Raw genomic sequence first — 6598 nt, 5'->3', positions numbered from 1 at the left:
CTCAGCCAGTGAGCACACCGGCCATTCCTATATAGGATCCAAACCTGTGGCGGGAGCGTCGCTGCGCTCCCAGCACCGCACTCTCCCGAGTGCGCCATGGGGTCAGCCCAGGACTGGGGTTTGAAAGCCCATTATGGGCATTCGGAAAATGGCCATGTGCTAAAACTAGAAGTCTTCTTTATGCCGAAATCCTGCTATGATCTTAATATTCCACTCCCATGCCCTAAGAGCTAAGTAAAAGAGGTCACCATGAGTAGTAGCCTGTTTGAACGACTAATGTGCCATCTATTGGGGGTGGGACAAACATTAACGCGGGTGACACTTTCAGGGATATGATGGTTGAGGTAAAGATAATTGTAGCTTGTTAAAGTTTAGTGAATTCTGTGGACCTTCATGCTGAAAATCAATGCAAGTCCATATTCTGTGGGCTGTTACCCCTTCCCTAACCTTATAGATGAAGCCTGAGAAGATGCTAAAGCAAAGCACCCTGGGGGTAACTATTAGCATGTAGGCATGACACTCCATCTTTATCATGGATTTTAAGGGTGGAAGCCAAGACAGAGCACTTGGATACATTCCTATCACTATTAACAAGTGCTTTGGAGTTGGTCTTTACAAAGCCAATTCAGTCAATTAATGTGCAGCTATGAAAATAGTTACCTCTGTTTCATATAACTCAGCATCTCTGTGTCAGTCTCATGAACGATATGCAAGAATATTTTTGAAATTTAATTGTTAGTTGTGGCAAATCAGAAATATTCATCTGCTGAACACATAGTGATCAATAGCTGAGAATTCCCATGAATTTTGTCTCTAGCATTCCCTCCAAAACCAAATTTACTTTCAAACTTAAAAAGAAGCTGAGGCAGAATGAATGATTCTGAAATGCCAGACTTTGTAATCAGATTCAGTGAAGATGCTGAGAATTCCTATGAAAAGTCTCAAAAACTATAAAATGTTAAACACACCACACAGTTACTGAAAATCTAAGCTGAAATACTTGAAGTTCTTAAGGAAGCTATATTATAAATCTATTTTAAGACAGATTTTTCTTTTATACCAAAAAGTTGTGGAAATCCTCTAGGAAACCCTTGTAAAAATTCAGTTAACTTTTGTGCAAAAAACAAAAAGACCCAGAAACAGTGCCAGGATTGGGGTCATTAGCCTCTTGCTGACCTCACAGTCAAGGAGAGCCAAGTTCTCAAAACTGAGTACCCCAAAAGTCAGACTAACTTGCAGGGAATTAATAGTACCATGGAAAGCAGTCTTCATATTTTCCTGCCATCCAATATGAACTGGTACTCTATCACCCCCAGAAAAACCCCATATTCAAAACTATATAGAGAAAGTAAGTATTTAAAGGTCACTTCTCTAACTAGGTAATCCATGATGGTTATCTGTCTCCCTTAAAATATTTATCCATATTATTTTATATACAGTAATCCCTCCCTTATCCATGGTTTCCCTTTCTATGATATGAAAATATTAAATGGAAAGTTACAGAAATAAACAGTTTGTAAATTTTAAATTGCATGCCATTGAGTAGCGTTATGAAACCTTGGACTGTCTCGCTTGTTTCCAGCCGGGGCATGAATCATTCCTCTGTCCAGCTGATCCATGCTGTACAGTACATGTGTAGGAAAAGACGTAGTCTTTGTAGGGTTTGGTACTGTCCATGGTTTCAGGTATCCACTGGGGGTCTTGGAACATATCCCCTGAGGATAAAGGGGGACTACTCTATCTCTAGTCACAGTCATATTGGCAACAATTTTTTTCTTGACCCACAACTAGGGACAAAGGACAACTTTTTCTATAAACTCCTTGAGGGAGATTATTTTGATCCTAACATAACCTAACTAACATACTATACCAGCATACTGACAAATATTCTTTAAACGGTCAGTAAGTAATTAGGAATTGGTTAGTAAATGTTATGTCACACAGTTACTGAAGTGTGAGTATTTGAGCCATAAAACCTTAAATTTATCATTTGACGTGCATTCTAGTTGAGTATCGAGTGAAATTCTTGTTTTTGGTTATCTACTTGAATATAAAATTTCAAAAGTGGATAAGTTTTGTTAATTTTAATTGGGATGAAGTGTTTCTTTGAGAATCATCTCCTTTTTCATTTAAATATCATTTAAAGTGACTGCTGAATCCATCATTGGTAAGTTATGATATGGTTGCACTAACCCCTCAAAATGAGCTTATTTATTTTCCAGTGTCACACTAATTCTCCAAAGTAGCTCTAACAAACTGGTTCTCTTTTGGTTTCCTTTCTTCCCCCTTCCTTCCTTCCTTTTTTGAAAAATTACCCAAACTGAGTTTTTATGAAAAGAGCAGAAAATGATGCAGGATTTAGGCTAATCTTTTTTTTTTTTTTTTTTCCTTTTTGTCTTTTTTCGTGACCAGCAACGGATCGCAACACTCAGTGTCGTGCCCGTACAGGACCGGGACCGGCTACGGGATCGCAACCCTCGGTGTTGCTCCCACACCTCGCTCAGCCAGTGAGCGGCGGGTCTGTATGTGGGATCCGAAGTGCGCCACTGGGCCGGCCCCTTAGGCTAATCTTTTAATGCATCCTGGGGCACAGCCAATAAAGAACAGTAATCGATAAGATTCCATCTTGAGACCCCTGATTAAATGACGCATGATTGTAGCCTTTGTCTGTTACCACATTCACTGCCTGTCCTCTTGTTCAGCCAAAGACTCTTTTCGTTACCTTTCCTGAAGCCTTCCTTAGCCTGTGACAACTTCCTTAAGGGTAGTAAAGGGGGTGGGGAAGTGCTGGGTGGGAGGAGGACAGGAATTCTCTAAGAAAAATAGTGCAATTTTAATCGAATGAGTCTTTTTAACAGCAGCTTCTACACGTTTGGTGTCGCTTTTAAGGAATATGTACAAACTATTTCCATAGTGGCATGTGATGTATTTAATTGCAAGCACCGCTCCTGACTCGGCTGCTCCGACATCTGTGTGATGAGTGCAGGTAGAGGGCGTGTGTCCTGCTTCCACGTGCCCCTGCTTGGAGCAAACGTTTGTCTGGTTGCTTCCCTCAGGACCCCCTCCGCGTTGTCTGTATTGCTTTCCCTGTGTCTGGTTACCATGGAGAAAGCTGCACCATCAGGTTTTGTTTCCAGTTACTAAGCGGTTGTTAGCGCCTTGCTTATGAAAATGGTTTCTCTAATGCTGATTAGATATAGCAATGAAAGTAAAGGCTGTGCCTGCTTTTCTTTATTGATACTCTTCAGCCTGTGCTGGGGCAGGTATTTCAGGTAAGGACTGAAATTACTAATTATATTTTCTGGCAAAAAAACCCATGCACTTAATATGTAATGGATTAGACGTTAACTCTTTTCTTACCCTCTCTGAGGGCTCCAGTCAAGTGGTTGTCTACAAAGGATTCGCTATTTCCTAAGTCTTGTTTGCTTCCTGTAATGGTATCCCTGGCCCCCTGCAACCTCAAAAGCCCAGAACCATGAATCTACAAAAAGCCAGTGGGAGCAGTGTTAATAACACCGATACAATTCTGGTTTCTGACATTTTCTTGCTCTGATTTTAAGCAAACTTTAAGTTCTCAATTTTCTCATAACGTGAACTGAAGGAAGGAAGACCAGTTTTCCAGGATTGCGGCGATAGTGAAATGGGACATCAGGCCAGTTTCATGGGCGTGTGACCTGCACAGTCACTCGGGGCCCTGCACTCAGAGTGCCCCTGTGGAGTTTGACACCTGCTGTTACCATCCCCCTATGCTCGATTAGTTTTGAACAGGGCGCTCTGTGTTTTCGTTTTGCACTAGACTCCACAAATTATGTGATCAGAATAAGCTAGGAAATGCTGCAGTGAAAATAAACACTCCCAAATCTCAGGGGCTTGCCGCAACACGAGTTTATTTCTTGCCTCCGAGGACCCAGGCTGCAGGAGCTCGCTTGGACCTGGGTTTCCATAATCTCCACACAACAGGGGAGGGAACAAAGAGTTGCACACTGGCCCTTAAGGCTGTCACCCAGGAGTGACTCTTATCACTGTGCTCACAGTTCTTTGTCCAGAGCCAATCATATGGCTTGGTCTAATGGGAAAGGAGATGGGAGGTGCATCCCTGCCCTGTACCTGTAGAGCAGAGTGCTGGAGGGTTTGACAACAGTCAACGCTGTCACAACACGTGGAGTGCCCCAACGGCCCGTCTGTGCGGGAGCCTTCCTTCAGAGGGGTGCATTCCTCCTAAGACAAAGCCAAAGCAAATTGCCTAAAAGTGAAGTAATTTGCCTTTTAAGAGAAGCCCTTAATTTTGTTATTATCCAACAAGTTCAAGATGCTCTTGACTGTCATCTTCCCCAGGGACGGAGCGTCTGCTGGCTGAGAAAGTTAATGTTGCAGCATCAAGATTAAATCCTTTCTAGCTGAACCAAGGCACTTAAACCAGCATTGCCAGTTCCTTCATTACGCTTTCTCAGAATTAAAATGGCTCTGTTGCTTGTTTTCTAATTGTAAAATATAATGGAAATGTGTTGTCATAACACATGCAAATAAGATGACAAAGTACAACATTAACATAAAAAGCTGAAATCAGTAGTTATCCCACCACCGATTGTTACTTTTTTATCCTTCTAGGCGTTTTAGGATGCATACCCACACTTGAAATTTTTAAAAATATTAATACTATCATACATATTAATTTGTACATAGTGCTTAATTAAATGCTAATTATGGGCATGTATGTATTAAACATCGTTGTAATAATATTATTTCTAAATGTTATAATTGTGAGAAGTAACTTATATACAATCACATGGTCTATGTAAAGATATAGTAAGCCTGTCCTCAAGCCCCAGTTACAGACGCCAGAGGTAACCACTTAGCAGCTGTTACCGTTCCAGAAATACTCTGCACATGTACGAGTATAAGCAAACATGTTTTTTTTTCTTTTTTCACCCAAACTGTTGCACTCCATGTATAATTGTTTTAATGGTCCCATAGTGTTCCTTTTTATAAATATATCATAATTTGGTTAGTGAACTACCTATAGATGAGACTTAAATTGTTTTGCTATTATAAACAACATTGCAAAAAATATCTTTGTGCATAAAGTTCTTTTTATTTACCTACTTATTTCTCAGAGTATGCAAATGGAAGTAAAACAATGCTGCAGATTATTAAATATTATTCTAAATATCTATTTTATATAATGATTATATCTAAATCATTGCATAAAGCTAACTTACTGCTTATTTGATAAATCATTTGGAATTTTGGGGGGAGGCCATTTAACAGTTATTTTGAGGGTTAACAAAGTACTTGGTAAATTATTATTATATGTGTAAGTATAAAAATAATAAATAGTAATTATATATTTATTTTATAGTATGTCCTATCTACTTGTATTATATTAAGTGCAATGGTGTAATTATATAGCTGCAATATGTTAGTTTCACATTCTCGTGGAAATCATACTATAGTGGCACAATGTATATGAATGAGAGCCATGTAATCACGGAGCTATAAAACGAAGAAATGTGAGGACCATGCTGCTTGGTTTGCCCAAGGCAAGCTGGTTTATGCCTGTTGTTCTGGAGAACCCGCTAATATGTTCTCTTTCACTCTCCAAATTGTTCAGTTGAACAATAAATCATATAGTCATCTTACTTATGAGTAAATCACCCATGCCCCAAATTTTAAAAAAGACATCCTTAATCTGTCTTTGTGTACATTTATCCATCACGTAATAATGGGGATATGTTCTGAGAAATGTGCTGTTAGGTGATGTCATCATAGAATGTACTTACACAAACCTAGATGGTACAGTCTACCATGCACCTAGGCCATATACGATAACCTTTATAATCTTATGGGACCACTGTCACATATGCAGTCCCTCCTTGACTGAAATGTTCTGTGGCACATGACTGTACTGTCATGTTACTGTCCTCAAAACAGCTAAGGTGGAACACATTTTGACTTATTGTTAATTCAGTTCACTGTGATACAGCTTGGGTATAATCCATTATTTATTTAATACTTTACACAAATCCATCCATTTAAGGCCACTTTTCATATCATTTTGGTTGCTTTAGAAACTGGTCACCATCTTCTCCTTTTCCATTCCATCCAGTCAGGCAGATCTTAGTGTAGAGTGAATCCCCTTCCCACCCAGATTATACTGGAAAGCAAGGGGGGTCTTGCATAAATATTCTTCAGTGTGTTTGCTGCCATTATCGGGATACTTGTATCAGCAGTGCTTATGCATTCTCAAAATATGACTTATCTACTTAATTTTCCTAATTTTAATATTTTCCCATTTGTCATCTAGAAAAGTAAAAATTATTTCTAAAAAGTATTTTATCCAAAAACACCAAACCAATTTATCCTTACGTATTTACTGTGATCACCGCGCACATAAAGTAATTTTGTTCTATTATGCTGCAGCTGAATTAAGGAAGGCCATCTTCATAAACTTTATTCATTAACCTGATACTAAGTGAAATTCCCAACAATTTTTTTATGGCGAATACAAGCCGCTGAGGGCCTGCAAGAAGTGTCACTTCATGTTTCAACACTTTTAAAGCACAGTACCTTTTCAAGATGCTGGGTAGGCAATTACACA

Source organism: Galeopterus variegatus, unplaced genomic scaffold (genome assembly GCF_000696425.1).
Source record: "Galeopterus variegatus unplaced genomic scaffold, G_variegatus-3.0.2 Scaffold4451, whole genome shotgun sequence".
In the NCBI taxonomy this organism is placed as follows: Eukaryota; Metazoa; Chordata; class Mammalia; order Dermoptera; family Cynocephalidae; genus Galeopterus; species Galeopterus variegatus.
This window is presented reverse-complemented; position numbering follows the sequence as displayed.